The sequence below is a fragment of the Dermacentor variabilis genome, chromosome 11, assembly GCF_050947875.1.
Source record: "Dermacentor variabilis isolate Ectoservices chromosome 11, ASM5094787v1, whole genome shotgun sequence".
In the NCBI taxonomy this organism is placed as follows: domain Eukaryota; kingdom Metazoa; phylum Arthropoda; class Arachnida; order Ixodida; family Ixodidae; genus Dermacentor; species Dermacentor variabilis.
Window position 1 is genome coordinate 44,615,407 of NC_134578.1, and position 24,408 is coordinate 44,639,814.

Sequence of the window (24,408 nt, forward strand, 5' to 3'; positions counted from 1 at the left end):
AACCGTGGTCAAGTAGAGTTACAAAATTGGTGCCGAGAGAAGAAATGCACCGTCAAAGACGGCAGAGAATTAGGCGGTGTGAAATTAGGAAACCTGCAGGCGCAAGATCGGCTGGAAAACTGGGTGGTGCATAACGGGGTTAATCGTAAACTGCTGAATTCTTAGGTTTTACGAGCCAAAGCACAGATTTGAATATGAAACATGCCGCAGTAGGAAACTTGATCCGTAATAATTTTCACCATAAGGGGATAATTAACGTGCCTCAATGCACGGGTCACGGGCGTTCTCGCATTTCGCCCCCATCGAAATGCGGCCGACGCGGCCGGGATTCAATCCCGCGACCTCATGCTTAGCAGCGCAACACCATAGCCGCTAAGCAACCGCGGCGGGTAATTGGGGGTCGCTGCCAGAGACCTCTGTCGCGCAGTGCAGATAAATTTGATGACGACGATGATGATCATCATGATGCGAATAATTACAGAATTAGGTTCATTGCATTTTCGAGATGCATATACAATTCAGTATCACACTATTTCAAAACCATCTACCGTGTTGAAAACGTAAACTGTTAGGAATAGGATGTGTCCAGGGATAAACTCGCTAGAGAAATTTCAGTGTTTGATACTGCGTGGGTTCCGTAGAAACGTTGCTAAATTTGTTCTAATTTGGACTGTTCTCTTTGCTTACTGAAGGCTCTAAAGCGTTCGCTGATTGCAATTTTTCTAAACTAAGTCTGCGAGATGAAACATCAAACGAATGAAGTGCGGGCTGGGAGAAAAATAGTTCAAAAATTCCAACGTTCTAAGTATACTTGGGGCGCCGATAGTATATATATTTTTTTAATTTTGAACGCATCATATTGAAAGCCGAACTATGAGCAGTGAATAGTTAAGGTATTGAATTATTGTTATCGGCAATGACAAATTGAATGCAGTGGAAAATTTGCGTATCAACATTACAGATGCAAATTTCGGCAAGAACTATCAGCTTCTGGCCGAGGAGTTAACTATAGTGAAGTGTGGCTAAAAAAAACTTTCATGCTGTGTTTGATGGTTAAAAAGAAACGCTTTTTGAAGAACTCGCCTTGCTATGTGCTCCGTGTCTACCTCCACTGAAGCCAGCTCCAGTACTGAAATCCACAAGAGCACAAGAACTCACGGAAGGGTCTGTACATATTGCTCAGTAGCCATCGATAAGCCTTCCTCATTATAGCTTCAGTAAGCAATCACGTTCGTAACGTAAGCCCCACTAAAAGTACGGCAATCTGTCATTTTGATCCCTCCCTCCCCTACCCTGTCTCGCGCGCTAATGGCTCAAACGTAAGCATCGCTGTGCGAGTGCATTTGCATTGCACGCGCCAAACTTGCGTCCACATATGGGGAAACCTTACACTAACTTGAAAGCGAGGAAGTGCTATACCGTCCCAGAACTCCGCCAGAATCAGATGCACGCTATGCGCACGTCTCTGTCTGAGAAACAATTCTCCATCATGCGAGACGCGCCCTGTTTATTGATAATTTACGGGAGAGAATGCATTTTGGCGCCTTCCCAAAGCCATGCGAGAGTGACGACGCAGCTACTTCCATGATTACGAATTATTAAAGAGGCGCTGTAGCAGTTTTCGTGCGCATTCTTTGTGAGAAACGAAGCGCCACCTCTTCCACGAAATATTCACCAAGGATAGGTTGTAACCAGACCTTGAGGCAGCTCCTTTCTCTCAATCTGTGCAAGCAACACATAAGTTATGCAGTCACAGGCGTTCCTCGAGTTGTACACCACTAGGCGAATCAAGATGGTTGATATATATATAGTATTTCATACGCCTTGAGAAATCGAAATAAATTTCCCACATGTGCCGTATATTAATTGTTTTGGTATACACGGACGAAGCACTAGGCCACACGATAGCTAGACCATAACGCATCTATGCGACGCGCTCGAATTCTTGAAAAAGCATGGACATGGTAAATTGGTTGGACATGATTTTACAAATCGCGGCATATGCGGAAACGCTGAGTATTCGAGCACCTTGCCACCGTCGTCAATAAAACATGAAACCATTATTTATCGCGTATACCACTCCATCCCAAATATATGGTTACGATGGCCTGCGTACTGCAGGCGGAAACATTCTGCTGGGTCGCTGCTTCTATAGTCCAAAAAACTTTAAAGCCGACAGATGTCGACAGCATCGCAGGCAAAGAGATAACTTGCTTTCGCACCTCCTTTTACTCACTATAATTACTCGAGATTGCTTTTTTTTCTCTCTCTTTTACAGGGCACCTGTCTATGGGGGGGGGCATCTGGACTGGTAGGTTCACGACTTGCACAGAAACAAGAATCACAGCACACATTTAACACACATATACACATCAAGAATTACACTTTAAGGGGAAGTCTTTATCACAATAAAGAAAAGAAAGAGCGCTATGTAACGGTAAATTAAAAATAGAACAGAAAATGGCACTCTGCATGTCTATGTTACAGAACTTTTTTTTTTGTGTGTGTGTGTGTGTGTGTGTGTGTGTGTGTGTGTGTGTGTGTGTGTGTGTGTGTGTGTGTGTGTGTGTGTGTGTGTGTGTGTGTGTGTGTGTGTGTGTGTGTGTGTGTGTGTGTGTGTGTGTGTGTGTGTGTGTGTGTGTGTGTGTGTGTGTGTTTGTGTGTGTTTGTGTGTGCGTGTGTGTGTGTGTGTATGAGTGTGCGTGCGTGCTGTGGCAGCACATGGGCGGTGGCGCGGTCTTTATAAAATGGTTCCCACAGAACTGCCAGTAACGCAGCCCGCATCGCAGTCCTCATGCAGATTTGTGACCCAGGGAGCGGAATGCTCAGCGTTCATAAACACGTTCGGAAACATACGTCGAAAACATCGGAGAGCAATATACATATAGCTCCCATATAGCGAACATTCTAAAAACTAAGTCGAGTATAGCGAAAGAATTCCGCCAGTTATACAGACGCCTTTGTGTAGAATTCGGGTAGCAGAAAGCAGGACACCTAAGACTTGCTAACGATGCCGTAAATCGCTTAAAACACCTTCGCTGTATTTAACGTTGGACCTATCGTGGTTTACGTATTCAGCGAAGGCCTCATTTTCCTTCCTTTCTTTCTTTCCGGAGATTGTCTCACCTACACATCTTCACGGCCCTCCATCAAAGCCGAGAACACAGGCCTGACATCCGGCCACGGCCAGCCTCACAGCCAGCGATTGATGTTCTGGCGCAAAACGCTGGAGTCGGCGCAGCATGAAGCTTATCACTCTGTGCTGGACGAGGAGAAGGTTGTTATAATAGCCTGCGCACCACCGGACCCAGTGTGCGCACATGTGCTTGTACAGGTTATCGCACGGGTCTACGCTTCGGTCCAGGCTAGCCGTCAGCACCTCGGCGTAGTCGTAGCAATTTTTCGTGTGATCCCACCACGGGTAAGCCAGCAAGGCTAGTTCATTCACCAGGATCCTACTGCCGCAGCACGTAATGCCGACGTGCAGCGCAATCGCAATGTTTGAACCGGCGGACATTCTGCTGATACTAATGGAAAGAGCGCTGTAGCAGTCGTCACTGGCAGTTGAGCGTAGCTTGCTTGCTTGATCTTTCACGTGTGACACTTACCTACTACGGGGTGTTCGCCAAGAAGCCGGCGGTTAAAGGTTAAAGGGAAGGGGGAGAGAGAAAAACAAGCAGAAAAGTAAGTGTGGGTGAGATAGAACGTTTATGTTAATTAGGAAATGGATTTCCTGGGCGGATACAGAAATAAAAATAGCTATAATCATGTATAAACAACAAATTATGCAATATTTTTTAGCATAAGGATCATTTCCAACACACAATCAGCGATTTAATGTGCCATCCAATTGCTGATTTCAACAATTAATACCTTAGCCTCATTGCGTCAAAAAGATAGTCGCAATTTCCACGCAGGCGTTCCTGTGTTCCTGTGGCTGAAGTTCAATGAAGAAGCCCCGAAGGACCGGGTATTTTAGCTATTTAAAGAAATGCGCAATCTTCAGAATGTAAATTCAACTTTTTTTGTGATGGCTAAATCATCAGCCTTCTAATAGACAGTTGTGAATATCTTCAGGTTCCCAGCAGGTAGGACAGATAGGGGACGTTGCAACACTGGACCTGTACGGGTAAAAATTTAATTGTGGGATGCGGCAGCTGCAGCGCCAGGCCACCGTCCGCATTAGCACTTCTTCTTCTGCTCGAATACTTGCTTACTTCCTGCCAAAGCCATGGCGCGTACCCACTAAGATGGATAGACCCAGAAACCGGTGGTTAAACGCAAGGGTGGAGGTAAAACTTGAGAGGACAACTATATATTAAGGTAAAGTCGAAACGGCACAAGAAACAAAAGTAGGCACATTGATTCTAAAGACTGTATTTCCTTAGAGAGGAAAGTCATATCATGAGAACCCAACAAACACACACCAATGACGGCATAGGGGAAATTACTTGTGCTTAACAAATGAATTGCAGAAACGATACATTAATGGAAATTAAGGTGGATGAAACGCAACTTGCCGCAGGTGGGGAACGGTCCCACAACCTTCGCATTTCACGTGCGATGCTCTACCAATTGAGCTACCGCGGCATTGTTTCCCCATGCACTTTCTTGGATATTTATGTTTTCTAGCAGAACCCTGGGAGTGTTAACTAGCGCCATCACTCACAGACTTTGGAGGCTGACCTGGAACGTCCTTTCTGCCACAAGCGTCACGAGAACGTGATCTTTTTGGGTGAAGGCAACTGGTCAATAAACCCACACATGCTACCTGAAGGCATTAATGTTGAACATCTTGAAGGGGCAGTGCAAAAAGACGATGACAGAAGGCAGGAACACACAGGACAGCGCTGAGTGTTCCTGCCTTCTATCATCGTCTTCTTGCGCTGCCCCTTCAAGATGTTCAACCAGTACCAACTCGCCCAAATGTCGATCCTTCTACGGCATTAATGTTCCCGGATTCGAGACCCTCGTTATGTAATAAACGAAAAGAAGGGCGTTAACCGAGGGGCCTGATTTTTATTAGTCATATCATGAGAAGCCAATAAACACTGACACCAAAGACACAACCTTAGCGAAATGCGAAGATTGTGTGATGGTTCCCCACCTGCGGCAAGTTGTTGTTTCATCCGCTTTAATTTCCATTACTTCATCGTTTCTTCATTTCATTTATTAAGGACAAGTAATTTCCCCTATGCTGTCCTTGGTGTCAGTGTTTGTTTGCTTCTCATGATATGACTAGTAAAAATCGGGCCCCTCGGTTAACCCCCTTTCTTCTCGTTTATTACATAACGAGGGTCTCGAATCCGGCAACATTGATGCCTTCAGGTAGCACGTGTGGGTTTATTGACCAGTTGCCTTCACCCAAAAATATCACGTCGTCATGAGGCCTGAGGCAGAAAGGACATTCCACGTCCACCGCGAAGGTCTGTGAGTGGTGGCGCTGGCTAACACTCCCAGAGTTCTGCTAGGAAACATAAATACCCACGAAAGTTGATGGTGAAACGGCGCCGCGGTAACTCAATCGGTAGAGCATTGCACGCGAAATGCGAAGGTTGTGGGATCGTTCTCCACCTGCGGCAAGTTGTTTTTTCATCGACTTTATTTTCCTATAATTTATCTTTTCTTCATTTCATTTATAAAGCACAAGTAATTTTCCCTATGTTTTCCTTGGTGTCAGTGTCTGTTGGCTTCTGATGATATGACTAATAAAAATCGGGCCCCTCGGTTAACCCCTTTCTTCTTGTTTATTAAAGAGGAAAATGTGCTTTATGAAAGGATAGGAAATTTGAAAGTAATAAATCATATTCAATTTCAAAGTGCTATATGTTGAGACATCCGCAATCATTAAGGAAGGTAATACGTCAGCTTGTCCTAGAGCTATCTTCCAACTCTTAGGTTGTTTCATGAGAAGCCAACAAACTAGGACACAAAGGACATTACTTGTATTCACTAATTGAGTGAAAGAAATGATAAATTAATGCCAATGAAAGTGGATGAAAAAACAACTTGCCGTAGGTGGGAAACGACCACATGTCTTTGCATTTCGCATGCCATGCTCTATGGTACACATAATGGTAATGTCTGCTGTAGCGTTCACGTGCTTGGCTTAGAAACACTGATCAGTACTATGTTTCAACCCACTAAAGTAGAGATCGTTGGTTATAAACAATGCTGAGAACTAAGAACCGTGTTTTTATCTTCTTTTTAATTTTCATTTGCAATACGACGTTTATAGATCACTTCCACAGTGTGCTCGCTGAACTAAACAAGTAATCTTCTTTCTATTTTGTGAAATTATAGGGCACGACATGGACAATCTGTACGAAAAACTATACTCTACCTCATAAGTAACTTGCAGCATTGCCGAATGGTATGGGCTGTACGCAGGCAACATTCTTAAGCAACAAAATTTCGTTCCCTGCGTAACTGTTTGATTATTGGCGGAGCTTCATTTTGTCTTCATACATGATATGTAACAGCGACACGTCATCCTTTAAGCCCTTTCAACGTTTGCGTCGTATACCACTAATTAGATTGGCGGTTATTATCGATAGCCTTAATAGCCACCCTAACCATGACAAGGTAGCAACATGGCAGTGCCCACAAAGCCCAGACCACCTGCTTCAATCCGAATTCAGACTTCTTATTGCTGGCTCTGCGTCTCGACAGCAAAAAATGAACGGTAAAATGCGCCATAACTTAGTCTCATCTCAGGCTAAAGACAAAGCATTAGGTATGTCATGTCGTTATTATTGAGAAAAGCTGTTTCTTTTGAGGTTACTCTTAGAGAAGCGGCGCTGAACTGTAAAAGTTTCTCTGTTTGCAGTTTACAGACGGCGCCACGGCATTAGCACTGGCGAGTTGACAAAGCCGTACATTGTCAGTCCTACTTTTGTGATGTAGTGGATTTATTACGTTTCGGTTTCGGAATCAACTTCACAGTAGTTAGTTACATGATCGGCCGCGTCTGTAAAACTGGTCGTCTCACCAATAAATCACTTCACCTCGCTAGTCAGCTGCGTCTCTGTCTCGTTCCTACAACCGCCGTCCCTGCATGCCTTCCTACCTTTGTCTTGGCGTCGGCGTCCGTGGCGGCCGCGCCGACGCCACAACTCTGACTGCGTTATTATTCACTGCCCCGCAGTATTATAGAATGTTGGGACCATAGAGTTTGATACAGTAATTACCACAGCGAACTCTAGCGCTGCAATCCTGCGGCCACCATGGGAATCATTCGTACTACAAGCACTTGTCTGACCTTCGTGCTTGTGGAGTCAGACGTTCGCGTGGCTTCGTTTATTACGCTTTACACTCATTGTCGTTAATTTCAAAGCGATCTATACTTTCCTAAGTGCAGCAGATTTCAAACATGCGCAATCGCTACCAACTGCAACGGTTCAGATTATCGGGGTGGCCAAATCAAAACGCCCCAAGCGTCTCAAGGCACTGGCTTGCCATCGAGAAATTCATGAGGGCGCTTAATGCTGCTTCTCGATACATGCGTCCGATGCGTAATGGTCTCAGTATTGAGCTTTTTTTTGTAGAAGTCCTGTATTTGAATCCTGTAGTCGAACAATTTCATTATTGTTCTGTTCTTTATTATGCAGTGCTTCGGTAAAGGTGACGCATTTACAATGTCACGAAGTCGTGCGAAGCCAGACAGACGAAGTTTAGGCAGATCCATGTACTGCCCATTATTCGCATGCTGGCTCATTGCAATGGCTGGCTGAACCGCTCCACTCACAACTTCCATAGACACTAACGCCAGAGTTCTCTCTAGCAATCATTGTGTGAAACTCTGTTTATCTGGCGGTGGAGCGATAACGCCAAAACTACGATGAGCAGACAATGCTGGGCATATGCTGTTGGCTAAGAAGGCTGCACGAAACGGGAGAAAAGGCGCAAAGGTAAAGGGAAGGAGCGTATATCGTGTTCATGGGGCAAAAGCAGCTTATGTTTTATTTCGCTGGTACATTTGTAACATCAATTGTCCAGCCGTGGAACATGTACGGACAAGACGGCAAGCAGATGCCGTGCAGATCTAGCAGCTCTCGAAGTGCTGCAAGAAACTATTGAGGTAGAGTATAGCTAGGCAAAATTGGCAGTGGCTTAGCTCGGCTATGCCAGGATATACGTAGTGAAAGCTAAGGCATAGCATGGGTAGCCTTGGTTAATCTTGGTTGCAAGTCCAGGTTAGTCCGGTTGTCTAGCTATGTTGCGGCGCTTAGTCAGTCGTTCGGCGCGCTGTTCGTCTGTTTCCTGGGCGATTCGTTTCCTCTTCATCTCGTTCCGATGTCGATTCCAGACCTCCTCCTGCATATCAGAATTGTCACGGTCCATACTGCCTCCTCAACTGTGGTTGCGGCGCACGCGAGCTGTCCTTTTCAGCCCTCAGGCACTCCTTTTCAATCCTCAGGCATGCGACGCAGCTGGCGAAGCGAGCAGAGGCGGTCGCAACGACGAGGAACGCGATGGGAGGTCACACCAAACGGCGGAAAGCGGCAAGGTGCGGCGCTGCGCAGCAGCGGAACACCTGTGGCTTGGTGCTACTAGTGGCGCATGCGCAGTAGTGAATAGGGAGCAAGAGAGAGAGAGAGAGAAATATCCGCGGCAAGGTGCGCGTTTTGACGTCATGTGCCTCCTCGGAGCACCGCCACGGCGAAATCGCAAGTTCGGGGCGAGTAAAGCTTTCGCTTTAAAGGTATGGTGCCTAGAATAGATCGATTAGCGTGGCAACTGCCGGGCATTTCCAACAGTAGAGGGTCGAACCGTTCCCACGGGCAGAGGGGGCTACGGCGCTATAGGGCAACAAAACGCACGATCGCTCACTCGAGCGAAGAAGGCGCAGTTTATTATTACTGAATAGTCGCGTCGGTGTGTGAAGAAACGAGAGCAGAAACCACCTTCCGCTCTCCAAAGCGTGGAGCGAGCGGGTGACACGCACGGTCACGTGCTCCAGTGCACCAAGCGTTCGCCGGTGGCAGGTTCCACTGTCGGTGCCACCGCGGTGCCAGTGCTCAGCGAACTACTCCATGTTCTAGACCAATGTTTCACAAACTGCAGGGTCCTTACTCCCAAATGGCTTACGAGCCTTTCTTGAGGGGTCACGGTGCCCCCAACAACCGCTGCAGACAATGACGTCAGTACACACACCTTTCCAACCTTTCACGTCAAACATTAAAGCGATCCACTTCTCTCTCCGCACTCCTTCGGTTATCGGTGCGAGGCGGAAGAATTATGTTGCCTTCGAGGTAGCCGAGGAAATTATTTGAAGACCGGTTCTCAAGGGCTGAACTGCATGATTATCCGTCAACTACATCATTAAGTCAATCTTTTTTAAAAATATAGAAAGGTCTATTTACTGTCTAATAAATAAGATATAGATTGTATCTGCGTCGTTCAACAAAACATTTCCAGACTGCTTATGAAAGAGAGGGGCAGGGGGCAAGGGTCATACTGGGTTTGTAAAATAATAAACGAGGTCACATACTGTAATAGTTCGAGAACCACTCTTGTAGTCACAATAGCAGAAGAAGGGTATACGTGCGATTCAGGCCACATAAACATCCGACCACAAAGAAAGACCGAAGAAAGCCACTCTCATTAGGAAATGAATGATCCTCATCAAGAAGTACATTAAGAGGATTCTCTAGCTCGTGGCCAACTCTGAGCACCCTCATCAAATACAAGCCCGCGCTCGAATTCTTTTATGAGACAACCGCTGAACCAAAGTGATTTAAATGTGTTGCACGTGAAACATAAATATGAATTCCAGTAACTCTTAAAACCCGGCTTTTGATATATGGTCTGGAATGTTTCAAAAACTCCGAAAAATTGTAAGGCAAGAAGAATTCGTGAACGAAGATTACGCATGCGTAACCCTCGAACTGCAGAAATATACTGCAGTTCTGTTAACTGCAACTGTGAGCTTCTAAAACGAAGAAATGTCTAGAGAATGACTGCACGTGCCCAGAGAAATCGGCGGCAATATATGCCGCGGCGCCACGGTGTAAGAAAATACATCCAGGTGTCGAGACTTCGCGCGCGCGAGCATCCATGGTATGTTCACCTACGCCCGGGCGAGACTGGGACCGCACTTCGCAGCGCCCTCGACGATGGCGCCGACCGAGCTGTAACCGAGTCGAACATAATCTGGCCGCGAACGAGCAGCGTTTTCGCGGGCGTTAGCGGCAGAGTGTGGGCACCTCTCTATATTGCTCTCACGCGGAGCATGGTAGCCAGTGAAAGCCCACAGCACCCTTTTAAAACGTTTCCAGCGACGTACGAAAGCGGGCACCACGAGAAGATAAAAAAGGTGCATTAAAATAAAGCTGCGTCCTCGCATCAATAAATGCACGATTCAACTTCTCAGCGTGCAGCCTTGCTCAAACGCATACTTTCAAGGCAGGCACGTACCCAGGATTTTTTTTCGGGGGGGGGGGGGGGGGGGGGGGGGGGGGGCAACCCAATGTAACTTTTCTATGCAAATGAGGGGGGGGGGTAAATTTACTAGTACAAATGTTAATAACCCCGGCCATTCGCCATAAACACGCGTAAACCCGCAAACGAGAAATAAAATAAGGTGTATCTCACAGGTACGCCTCTGAGTTACACCTCTCCTTTACTAGGCACACAAGGATCCACATCAAATGCACTCGCACAGGAGAGAAGCGTAGGAAGAACATTGCCAAGAACAATTAAAAAAGCGAAAGTGTTAAATAAAGATTTCTGTGGTAGCATACAACTTAAAAGAAACAGCAGTTCACAACTAAGGCACACGGTCCACGCGGGGTTGTGTTACTCCGCCAGCCAAACACAGAAGCCAAACAAAATCGTCGTCATGCGGTCTTTTCAAAATGGTGTCGTACTTGATACCTCCGGAACGTCTGTTGTTCTTGAGTCTTTTCATCGACGAAAGCAATGAGGTGTTCAACAGACATGGGCAAAGTGCGCGGTGTCTGAGCATTTTACTCTTCAAAAGTCTACCTGCCATGGTTGCTTAGTGGCTGTGATATTGGGCTGCAAAGCACGGGGTCGCGGGATTGAATCCCGGCCATGGCGGCCACATTTTCAATTGCCCCAGGTGGTCCGGGGTCCCCCACTACGGCGTGCCTCATGGTTTCGGCACGTAAAACTCCATAATTAATTTAATCTTCAAAAGTCTGCGGTACAGTTCATTTCACTGCTGAACCCGTTTTACTCATGAAACTTCACTGCAAACTGAAGTGCAACTTGACAACACACCGCATAGTTGACGCGAAGCAAGCATTTTATTTCAGTTCAATAATGAATTAGGCATTCGCCATTCCACTATAATACGGGAGGGAAAAGGTATAAATTTACGCGCTAATAATTTTATTTTTGTAGTTACCGCCTGATTTTGGTAGCAGGAAAAGTTTGAAGTACGAATTATTTGCAACCTCGCGTAGTAACAGTGGGTGGCGGTTATGAGGGCGTGTTATGAGAGTTATGAGACTTGAGTTGTATTCGAATATAGCAGCGTTTTTTTTAATTAGCTCGGGAAAAATTATAGAGGAATATACATCTGCGGAACAATCACTGTTCTTTTGGATCCCTCGTTTACTGCTCTACCAAGTTAAGTGCCACAACAGACTCGTATTGTTATTTGGGAAGTTGCGTAACTTTGCGTGGCCGCCAGTCCCGTATTACCGTGTAGAGCGCAGGACGCTGCGGTTATAGACGTACTGCGCCCACCGCGGAAGGTTAGAAAAACACCTATACACAAGCACAGCAGAGAAGTGGCTACGTCAGGCGCCTCGACTGGCAACTTTAGAAGCGTCACGGAATTGTTCTCCACTTCCGGCGGCGTTTTCTCTACTTGGTTCTCAAATAGAAAGATGTTGATCCATAAATATTTTCAGAAGCAACGGTTAAATTTGTTAATTATCGCTTTTCCTTCCAGTTTGGCCCTTGCCTTGGCTTTCTCCCTCAAAAGATCGCTTATTTCTCAATTTCTTGTGACTCTTGTTTCCAGTTGCCAAGTTGCACGAAAAGTGCTGCACATTTAGAGAAAAACCAGATGAGGTAACGGGTGACAGTCATAACGCTTATGGGATTAAGAGTTAGTGCAGGGTTTGATGATGGACGCTGTTTCGCATTACTTTATTTTTCACCTTATCTAACCCACATCGCGGGTATATGGTTTCGAGAATCTGCCACCGTCGCGGCCAGCCGTCACTCGACGAAATACTGAAGCAAAAGGGCAAGTTGAACGCAACTGGCGTTTTGTCCGGCCGCAATTCGTTTCTCGCGCATGCAGAAGAGCTGGCTACGAACCGAATCTCTTTCTTTGTCCTTGGATCAGTGTAAACAAAGAAGGTCCAACTAACGAAGCAACAGCAATGCGCGTGACCGTCGAATATGTGGTGACAACTGAACGCATCTCGAGTTAATCGCGTGGGCACCGAGTCTATGAGAAAACTGGCCTTCACACCCCTGGAGATTCCGGTAACTACCGCCATCCAAAAGGAGTGAAAAAGGCAGCAAAATGTTGACCGCCAAACAGCTGTGAAGTATGAGCATTCATTTGGCGGCGCTTTAGGAATGCGTCTGAGGAGTGGTGTCGTGGGCGGGGAAGGTGGGGGGGGCTTCCCGCCCCCCCCCCTGGGTACGTGCCTGTTTCAAGGTATACTTAAATTCTCCCCCCCCCCAAAAAAAAAGAAGGGTCTTAAAACCGACCCAAAGAGGTCGGCGGGGCACGTTGGATACCTCCAGAGTAAGAAATTAATGCATTACCTATGCAATATAAATATCACAGGCGTTCGCCTTTTTGTGAAGACTTGGTCCACTGACACGTTCAAGGAAGTCTGCGACGTCTGTCAAGTAATAATATTTGCTTCGTGCATTTAATACTTTTAGACTGAGCTCAACTTGTTGGGCAAAATACTAGAGTACAGTTGAATACAATTGTAGAAAGAAAAAACAAATTAAAAACGGCGAGGCAGTTACGGGACCGGAAGGAAAGATTCCCATACCGTGAACATCCCTCTTACGCATAACGGGCGGTACGCATAACGGGCGGTACGCATAACGGGCAGGCGATAATGCAGGAAACTAAAATTAAAACGAAGAGGCCATGTAGAGACGGAGAAAGTTCTTCAAAATGTGAAAAGGCCCGAATGGAAATGGACTAGTGAAACTGCAGTGAAACGCACATGTAATAATGTGTCGGAAATTAGGGGAGCCAGCATAAGTAAACAAGTCGTATTTTAAATTCTATAAAAATCGTCAAAGAGCTGAATTTCTATTCTAGGAACCCCTCTGCGAGAAATTGCGATCGCGAGCTGAAAACACCTGACGCCAACAAGCCTTACGCTGTCAAAAGATATTTTACTGTAATCTTAATGAAACGAACACCGATTCGGCGGGTTCAGTGCTGTTCCGGTGGGACAGTTAAAGGCTTTCGCGAAATTCTTGTGTTTCGAAACCGGCAAATTGCAACGCAGGGCGAACGCTGGGTAATTTCCCGACGCCTTCCACGAGTACGGAGTCTTTGCACAGAACTCGAAGCACCCTGCGACGAAAAAGAGCTGCTCCTGCGAGTAGCCGAGCATACCAGGCTGACTCGGCAGTGAATCGTACGCAAGACGGGCCTTCTAGGTGCCGGCAGTCCGCGAACATCTCCGACAGCGCGTTGAAGCCGTGGCTCTCGCTGTCGGTGTAGTTGGCCAGCTGAGCCCGAACGCACTCCAGCCTCTCCTTGAAGTTCGCGTACGACGCCTGCGACCACCATGTCGTAAAGTCGCCCGTCCTTGTCTGAGTGGTGAAACGCGGGTCGAAGGCATGAGACAGCTCGTGACCCAAGATCTTCCCGATGGAGCCGTAGTTCACCGCCGGCGCCAAGCCTGGGGCAACGAACGGCGGCGCCATGATGGCGGGCAGGATGGCCATGATGTGGTAGAGACGCAAGTAGAAGGCGTTCACTTCCACCGAGCTCAACGGCGTGTCTTCGCGATGCACCTGCACGTTCGGGCCCTCGCGTAGGAGACGCTTGTGCTTGTCCGACCGCCGCTTCCACGACTTGATGAACCACTGGAAGAAGGGCTGCGACTGGTTCGCCTCCAGGTAGTCGTAGAAGGCGTCCAGCGCCTGGCTGCTGTTCAGATGCGCCGCAAGCGCTATTATGGAAACGAGGTTATCCACGTGGTTGATGGCACCCGCGGCGGTGGACTGGTCCATCCACGACAGGGTGGGGAAGTTTCGCCGCGTGGCGTCGCGCACGGCGTTCCACGTGTCCGTGACGTCAAGCATAGCACGTGACTGTGCCGCCCTGTCGACGAAAAAGTGGGCAAGGGCGTAGCCGGCCACCTGGGAATGAATGACGCCGTTACATCGAGCTGGCACGTGCCGTGACCAATGGTCCTACATGGCAATAGTACTAAAAATTCATTGATGAGGAGAGTTTTGACCGTCAAACAGGCATTTGAATTTCACATATGAAGTTTAATTGCGAGCTCGCTACTCTGTACAGGTCTTTCTGTCTAGAGTACATGCTTTAAAGCGAGAAAGCTAAAAGGTAAATGCTAAAACGTAAAATCTAAACGCCGTGTCAGATAAGTTGTCACATACGCCAACCTGAACAGCCAAGTTCGTCCCTTGCTGCAGAGCAAAGTAACGCTGATTTCCGCTGAAGGAAGCTAGCCACACATGCTTAGTTCATCGGCTAAATTGAAACTTTATTGCAGTTTTTCATAATGACTCGTTTCCGAGGCAAAGAAGGCTAGCACGTTGTTAAGGGAGGAGGAAGACGACTCTTCTTTAAGACACTGCTTGTCCAGCTCTCTTCCTCCGATATTCCGCCAACTATGACAATATACATATACTCTTATTGTATTATTGAAAGAATACGGTGACTGGCCCAGTCAAAACTGAAAAGTTTGACGTTTAGGAACATGTTTGTTTGTGGTTTTCAGGAAGCGGTACTATATAAATAGCAATGTTCACTGAACTTGCAATGCTTCGCAAATTATCTCAAGGCTTGTTTGGCAAATGCAGAAAAGAAATCGAATCGCAAGGTAGCCACACTTACTGTGCGAAACGTGTACGTCTAGCTTGACTTTTAATAAATAGTTCTTCTCGCTGTGTTTAATTCAGAATATTCGACATGGCTCAATGTTTAATAAGTTCTACAGTTATACCAATGCCTCGACATTTGCTCTAACGCACAACAGGCACAAAGAAAAATGGTCAATTTTTAACCAAGACAGAATATAGGACAATCAGCGTGAGGTTATAACTTCCAAGCAATGGACACCAAATTAGAAATATGTCACGCAAGAGGCTACAGAAGGCATCACATGAATCAACGCCCACACGTAGTATTACCTAGTACTCCAGGTAACACTTCTGAGTTTTAGGTAACCGTACTTTCCATCATAGCAATGATACTCAAACGTCATTTCAGCGTTGCTTACAATCTTTATACATATTTCCAACCGATCCAGATAAAATAAGCAATGTCATACATTGTCTAAAGGTTACAGGAGCAGGTCGGGACAAAATCAGTTCAATGAACTTCAAATTAGTAGCTCATCTTATCGCCCGCCCCTTAGCTAATGTTACAAATTTGGTCTTTGAGACTGGAGTATCTCCAAGTAAACTAAACAGAGCAAAAAAATACTCCAGATTTTAGAAAGGGGGACCGCTCCCCCATTTCTAATTATCGCATTATGCTGTCCTTCCTTTATGTAGCAAATTTATCTTAAAATGTATTGAAAGGCGCTTAACATTACTTCTCAAAATTTAACATTTCGCCAAATAAATTTTGCTTCACGATAGGCCCCACGACTGACCGTGGTACCCTTTCTTTCACGGATAAAATAAAAAGCCTTAAATGTACCGGTTTCTATACACTTAGTCAAGTCCTGCATAGCGTCCTCCGTATAAGCGATACGATTTCGGTTCATCCCACACCACCGCATATAACTGTTTTTTCAAGCGATATCAAGCGTGACTATACGCGGCCGACCCGCTGCTCACGGCTGTATGCGGCCAATGAGCAAACGCAACGTTTATATGCGGCCCCGCCAATTCGGCGCCCGAAAAACGCGCGAAAACGTTGACAGAGCGTTACATAGTGAAAGCTGCAAGGAGTGATGAGGGAGAAGCTGTGAGGGAGAAAGAAAAGCGAAAGGCAAAAGGAGAGAGCGAATAGACTAAGAAAGAAGTCGTCGCCTCTGTGAGTAGCTTTCATGGCAGAGGAGGAGCAAAGGCTGCACTGGCCGGGGAGGAGCAAAAAGATGGCGTGAGCCTGAGGGCGATGCCATTCTTTTCGGTGGCAATTATCGTCATTTCTTTGTACCAGCGACGTTATGCGACTGTGTTCGCGTTGTGAAAGCATCTGGCCGCGTCGATGAACGCTCTCGGTGATCTCAGTGATGTTGAATTCCGCCGACGCTACCGGAAATTGTAAGAAGCCAGAGCAACATCGACAACTCGTTGGAGTGAGACCACAGGGCGACAATAAGCAGCGGTGAGCCTCCATCTGCGCTGGATCGTCGGGCCCTGGAGTGTGTGCTGTAAAGCGGCAAACCAGTGTTGACTCGGTAGGTTGATTTTTGCTTACCATATTACTCAATGCGTAATTTCTGCCACTGCATTATTATGAGCCAGCAGATAACAAATCTCGGTCATTAAACATCTGAACGTGTAGTACCAACGCGGACAGGTGCATTGAAGTTTTGGCGTATGAACTGCTTTTAACTGCAGGCGTAGTTCCGTTCCGGTTTCCTCAAATTGCATTATTGCTGGCGATATTTTTTGCTTGCGTAGCCAGGTGTCCTTTCGTTAAAATTTCATGCGCGGATTTTTACAAGGGCTTGCATTTTATCGCAGTGCTAGTAATCGCGTGTAGCCTTCTACACGCGATTAGCTTGCGCTAGAAGCACAAGAGCAGCAGTACACTCGTTACTTGTAGCAGGGGCGAACTTCTATGCCACTGGCAAAGTTTCAATGGCGAGATATCTGACGTTGAGCTAGCAGTTTCAAGTTTTATTGCAGACGTAAAAATCTGTGGATTCTTGCATTTTCGTTGTTTTATGATATTGTCAGAAAGCAGCGTTACATTGCTAAAAACTATGAAAGAACAAAAAAAACATGTCAACAAGTTGTGCACTTTGCTTATGTCTAGTGATTGCTATGTAGCGTTGATTTTTTGCTGTGAGTAACCCACTAGCCCCAGAATAGGCCTTAATGAGACCTTTCTTCTTTTTTTTTGGGTGGGGGGGAGCTTTTGTTTCTCAAGTGAACAAATTTCTGGAATCTCTCTTTATTCTCACCTAAGTGTTTTTTTACACAGGATTAAAGCGGGAGAGGTTGACACTAATAACAATGCCGCCAAAAAAAGCAGAACACCCGGCACTCCAGTGCAACTATAGAGTGGACCAGAGCGCCGGTAAGCGAAAAATTGACCCAGAATGACTGTTTCTTGCACTGCTAAAGGATAATACGCTTATGATGAAGCATACGAAGAAAAAGAAGAAAAACCTGATATTTTGCCAGCAGAAAAGTGTGGTGGGGTGCAGAAAGAGACAAGTGTTTGCAATATTGCTTACATGCGGATGACATTGAAGCACTTGCATGCGCTGCACTATCACCCCACACAGTCAGGAGCCCTTTCACTCATTTCTGCTGATTTCACAAGAGTGGGAAGTCACTGAGTCAGTTTAGGCGAGTGTAAATAGATTCAAGCACAGCGGAATGCCAGTAAGTGTAAAGTACAAATGGGTACCCCTGAGTGCCAGCTGACAATGTGGGCAAATTATTTATTGCCTGCAAGTGTAAAGAAATATGACTGTGACATAAGCAACAAGCCCCATCACATTGAGTTTATATCGCAAAGGACAAGTATGTGTGAAATGTGTTCGTGCAGAACGTGGAGAACGCAACTCAGCGTATTTTGCTCACTTTAGTTGCTTGCTCTGAGCATTACGTGTGTTCGTCTATTGCCATGGCTTGGATACTTTGTTAACATTATGCATATACTCAATGTATTTAGATTAAGTAGGGATGGAGTTTGGCGCTAATAATGCCAGTGAAATTTCAGAAACGGTGCTTTAACTTGAAATATCCGACACTTTCGCATGTTGTTCACAATCCCTTATGCACATGTGAGGTGTGTGATACAGAATGCTCTGCTTTCTGGAGTAAATCATCACCACCTAGTTTTATAATGTTAAGAAGGAAAAGTGAGTGTGTTGGTTTGGCATGATACGATGTGAAAGGCGCAAAGATGACAAACAAAAAGATAGACACACACAGCGGGTGCCTTGTTTACTTCCAACAATATTTAATCAGAAAAAAACTCCACTATTTTATACAAGGAGCACTATCGCAGTTCATCTGTGCACATTCGCGTTCAGGTAAAGCAGTTCGCTTTGCGATAATAAAAGTGATGCACCACTCATGCACCTATCACCTCCCTCAATGATCCTTTTGGCCTCCATTAGAATCTGACCGATTTGTCATGGCTCCTTGCAGGCGTGAAAATATGGTTTACATTTGCAATCTCTACAATGAATTGCCAGGTGGCCCTCTTTCCCATTTCTAACATTGTTTTGATGTTGCCTTGGCCTGTCATTCACGCATTGCTCCGTCTCTCCCACTTACTTTCTACCACATGACAAAGAAATTTCATAAACCAATCCTGCTTGACAATCGTTGTATTTATTTTCGTGATTTGTGGCACAGGCCGGTGCCTTGCAAAAAAAAAGCGTTAGTCATTCTACAGATCCTTGAAAGCTTGCACAGGTCAGAAAACATCACCTTTACTTTAGCTCGCTCAGCAATCTTCTTCAAGTTATGCAACATGCGGTGTATGTAAGGTATGACGGCTACCTTTTCTCTTTTGCAACGTGGTTCCTGGGTCAGTTAGCGAGTTCACAACTTCTCCAAGATTTATTCTGCTACGGAAACTGGCACAATTCGTGTGTAGCCTGCCTCTATTAGTCGTTCAATCTGCTTAAGAAAACTCCCCGCAGCTTGATGCGGGCAGGACTTTAAACCGTTCAGCAGGCAGATGTTAGCAGCCATGTTGCGTTTGACTAGATTGATTAGACTGGCTTGACTAGATTGTCTGTCGTTGTCTTCCCGCCTTTCGTATCAGATCAGTTTTATAATGCTGACACTTGCCATTGGAGGAAGGAGGAAGACAGAAAGATAGGCAGGTTAGCCAGCGTAAATACAAGCGAACTACTCTGCGCTGGGGCAAGGGTATAAAGGGAATGAAAGGAAGCCGGAGAGGTGATGTATTAAATCAAAAGGAAAGGAATGTGTGCATATCAATGCGATGCAGCGCACTCTAGCAGCTGCCCCATGTCAAGTATCAGGGCAAGGCAAAGGTGCTGAGCACAGTCTTATCACTGGTTCTCTCTCCCAACGAGGTGCAAATAAGTTCACTCGAGTTTGGTTTTCTAGCCACACCACAATGAGGACCGCCACATAAGAGATCTTGGATCGTTGTCTCTCAGCCTCAGAAGTTTACGTTTAACATACAGACCTGTTTAGTCCAAGATCACTAATATATTTGCATCGAAGAAGTATGGAACAGAACGTAGTCCTAACAGGACCAAGGTGAAACAGTTTCTGGAATTGTCTAACATTGAGTGGAATTTATTTTTACTTCCAGGTACGACGATCGACTACAGGTCCAGGAGTCATCAGGACAAATAATTCTGAACATGTACGAAGGATATCTTACGTGTTTGTGATGACGAAGCGATTGTGTCAATATGAAATACATATTTGAAAAGGATTCTCTTTTCTCTTATTGGCAATGTATGCATAAAGACCCTCACTTGCATCTTCCTGTATTCATCCAAACACTGCGATATGTATGCGGAGTGTGTTCCGCAGGACAAAAAAAAATTATGTTGCTTGGCTCCCACAAGAGTTCAATTCAAACACGTACATTTTATTGCAGCACTTTCATTCTTTCTTTCTTCATGCTAGTCGTGGAAGGGTATTTTTTCAATAGCTACGAGCACTACGCTAAGTTCCTCATTAGATAACCTGTCTATAGAAAATGTGACCTTAGACTAAGTTTGTGACGTATGTGTGCTCAGTTCCCGATATTGTACTTGTCTTCTATTTTGCATAATTTTGATTCTAAAGAAAACTTTTTTTCAGGAACTAGAACGCAACGAACTGAAACGCCCAACTTTTGTTCGTCTCAATCGCATGAAGTTCATGCAAGTTCACCCGTTACGCTTATTTTAGATCTTAAAAGGTGCAGGCGTGAACACTGCATATCTGCTTTTGTATTTCCTGTTGCAAATTTTTTTTTAATGCGAGGGTTAATCCCTCATGGCATACAGGGGTATGGGATGCGGGCGAATAAGGATGATTAAATGAATGAAAAAAGATTTGCGGATCTAATGAAGTAAAGGAGGGATTCATAGTGTGCTCCCTGCGTCCAAGCAGTTTAATGGCTACGAATATGCGCAGAAAGTCCCGATGCTGCGAGGTGCCGGAGCCTCGTCGGTTTCACTGAACGGCAAACCGACAGCAGGTGGTAGATGTCAGCTTCAGCATTGCGTGACATGCAGACAGGACACACAGGGCGGGGATATAAATGGCGAAAGTGCGGCCATTTCCGAGTCACAGCAAGAGTGAGGGAAACCCCGACCCGGACCCTCCTAAGCGCAACCTCTTCTGCACGGGTAAGACCGCGGGGGAGGCTTACCGCACATGGTAACAAAAATATTTTTTCATGAAAAATGTTCGCTGGGCCGCAATAATCTTGAGCCGCATGAAGCCGCATAGTAAGCCGGACAGATTTCATATGAAACACCGCATAAAGATCTGGTGTTATGCGTGACACATTCCAAGCGGCTCTCCTCTGCAATGAATGGGGCCGCTTAAATGCTGGCCGCATATGCAAGAGCCGCATACGCAGTAGCCCGCTTGGAGTAAGCCATTTGTAAGCGTCAAAATTTTGATCTACCTTAATCTAGTGTACGCAGAACCACTCTTTGCCCCCCTATCCAAAGCATTTGATTCCATAAACCACGTCGTCTTACTTGTTAATCTGCGGGCAATAGGCATCGACGGCCCAGCTTTAGCACTTATAAAAGTTACCTAACAGATGGACAACAGGCTATGCATTTTAGTTCCTCAGTTTTTAATTTCAGTATAACCACTAAAGCAGTCACACAGGGTTCAATATTTGGCCCACTGCTACTCCTTCTTTCTATAAATGATTTACGCAGTTGTGTGTCAGGAAGTGAGGCCTTCCTCCACGCTGGCGACACCACTTTACCGATCCTTCACTAACTTCTCAAATTACTAAGCTACACACTAATTTGACAAATATTTTAACATGGTGCCATCTTAACTCCCCACGAATAAATCCTAACAAAACGCTTTTTTATGATTTTGCATTCAAATCCTAGGACACCACAATTGATTCCTGTAGATACTGTCAGCCTAGGCCCTCTTGTCATCGGTGCAGTAAATTAATCATAGTTTCTTGATATAATTGTAGGCTCAAACATAACATTTATAAGGCATATCGCCTATTTGAAGCGCAAACTTGCTCCCAGTATAAGAATTTTATTCTAAGCTAAGCTTCTTTAGCAAACCAACATTGCTAAATCTGTATAATTCTTTCATTCACAGTCACCTCGATTATTGTATTTCAGGGTTGGGTAAATGTCACAAAGTGCGCGTCCGCGTCCCTCTCGACATGGCCGCTATTGCCGCCGCAGCCGCAGCGCCGCTTACACGGTGGTAGGGAGGTAAGCTCCCTATTGTTCCTGACCTCGCCAGACCGGTTGGTCACGTGGGTCACCAGAGCGTGACGAGGGGCGGGCTAGCCACGGCGAGCAGGCAGAGTGGTTTGGAAGACGGAGCAGCGTGGTCGTGAACCGAGATACAGCTTAAGATGTGGTCGGCAGGCTGAAACCCTCAGGTCGCCGGTAGATCGCTTCGCCGGTAGATCGACAGACGGTGCAAGTCCGTCAAGATCTTCGGCAGCGAGGCACCAGCAGCCCGACGCTTCTTCATATCGGGATCTCGGCGAGCACGCCGTAGATAAGCCTCGTGTTCCAACGTGCTCTATAACTTTCCGCCGGACTCTATTTTTTATACGCGTTTGATCTTTCAGTTACGTATTCATCGCATGTTCATTTTTCTATGTTCTCTTAGTGTAGTGTTTACCGCGTTTATTTGCGACGCGCACTTTTTTGGGTCTTTCGCGAGTGTTAGAAATTCCCTCGTGGTTAGTTTTGTGTCGCACGTCACCTTCCGCGAGGCTTTGCAACATCTGCTTTCAGTTTGCGTATTCTTTTTTTCTTTATTTCTTTGGCCCAATTTTATTTTAATAAATTGAACGTGTGCTTCTCCGTCGCCACCCGTCTCATGCCTCTGGTCCACGGTCGATCAGGCGTGGACCTTATCGCCGGTCAGCAGTTCAACCATCCGTAAATGCACGCGAGGTGGGTTTGTTTTCGCCTCATCCCCTCCGCTTCGGAGAGTGCGAATACGTTACCACCCAACCTTTGGCTACTGGCGTCCGCGACAGGACTTGCTCACCGCGATGTTCCGTGACCACGAGGCATAGCGGACGGAGCAGACGCGTACCGCCGAGGCGGAAGAAGGCCGTGAGACGGCCGATTGGCTTATAGATGAATTGGAGCATATTGTGGCCGTCGGGAGGCAGATGAGCCCTGAAGGTCCAGCTCACAGAGAATTTTTGCGCGAGAGACGCTCCGAGGAAGGGGCGGGTCGCCGCGAGCGCAGGAAAGCGCGAGAGCTGCGACAACGTGAGTTCGACAACTCTGCGACAAATCAGCTCGACAACAGCTGCGACAACTCGAGGACGCTGCGACAACGCGAGCGTCCTCGAGTTGGAGAGGGAGATTGCGCTGTTGCGCGCGGAGGACCGTGTCAAGAGCATTCGCAACTTCGAGGGCCTGCCGGGCTTGACCACCGCCGCTGAGAAAGCTCATGCCCCTGGAGTGAGCCTTGCTCAGGTTTGTGACCAGCCCGAATCCTCTCTCGTGCCTCAGCCCTTGAGTGCCGAGGCCTTGGAAGCGAACTAGAGGCGGTGTGGTGGGTAACGATGGTCAGAGGCTGGCCACGAAAAACGTCAGCCACCGCTCAGGCACATTGTTCCATCGCAGGCCGAGAGAGGCGGCGAAGTGTGTGGCGCTGCGGAGGCTGGCGACTTAGCGCACACCGTGGGGGTACGAGGTACGTACCGCTTGCAGATTGCAGAGGGTGAGGAAGAAGCCGTCAATCAAACAACAAAGAAGTCGCAACAGCGGGGGCGTCGACAGAGTTCGGCGGTCGCGGGGCATCGCTCGTCGCCGCGAAGGAGGGCGCCATCGAGATATTCGGCTCATCTGCGGCAGGTGGCACTGAGCCACACCCTTCGTAGCACCCGATTGTCCATGCGCTGCGCATGGTTGAGGACCGGGCAGGGGTCAGCGTATCCCAATCACCCAGCCAAAAGCAGGAAGCCGGGGTGCGAAACGGCATGTCGCCGCGGGGCGCTTTTTGTGTCGCGCCACCTTTGCGTCGGGAGCGCTCGGGGAACGGCAGGAATGCGACCCCAGCGAGTACGACTAAAAGAGAAGCGGGAATTTAGAAGGGCAGCCGGCACTCCATTGATAATTAATTTTTGTTGTCACAGCCATGTTCTTTTTCATCTTGTACTGCATTTCTTACATTGTTCATTTTTCTGCCCTTTATCTATCTCTCTGTATTTTGAGCATTTTACGCGTGTGCGCGATAAGTGTTCCATGTCGAGTGCGCGTACCGGCTCTGCCGTGGTTTGCTCCAGTCACAGGGCCCTAGGGGAGGATACATTATCGCGTTCTTTTGAAGCTGTGGTTTCTCGCGACCATTATATTGTGGCCGATTTTCGTTTCTCTTTTTGCACTTGAGCTGTGTTGTGGAGTTGCGCTGACTGGCTAAGAGCGAGCCGGAGGCGATATGCGGGACGCACATCGCCTCCGCGAAGCGTGACCCACCACGTGACGACGTAATAGTTCGCGCGACCTCAAGTGTGTGGGGAGCGTGGCCTCCCAAAGGTGCGCGTGCACGACGGCGTGTTGGTTTTGAATGTTATTAGAATAACATCATTGTCGTCGAGGTGGTGCCACAAAGTGCGCGCCCGCGTCCCTCTCGACACTGCCGCCATTGCCGCCGCAGCCGCAGCGCCGCTTGCACGGTGGTGGGGAGGCAAACTACTTATTGCTTCTGAGCTCGCCGGACCGGTTGGTCACGTGGGTCGCCAGAGCGTGACGAGGGACGGGCTAGCCACGGCGAGCGGGCAGAGTGGTTTGGAAGACGGAGCAGCGTGGTCCTGCACCGAGATACAGCTTAAGATGTGGTCGGCAGGCTGAAACCCTCAGGCCGAAGTCTTCGCCGGTAGATCGACAG

The 24,408-nt window shown here is 47.0% G+C and overlaps 1 non-coding gene across 1 annotated transcript; it reads right to left on the reverse strand.

Moving 5' to 3' along the window:
• Positions 1-4,517: 4,517 nt before the first annotated feature.
• Positions 4,518-4,590, reverse strand: TRNAS-UGA (transfer RNA serine (anticodon UGA)). The gene has a single exon. It is a non-coding gene; the product is annotated as a tRNA-Ser (tRNA).
• Positions 4,591-24,408: the final 19,818 nt, after the last annotated feature.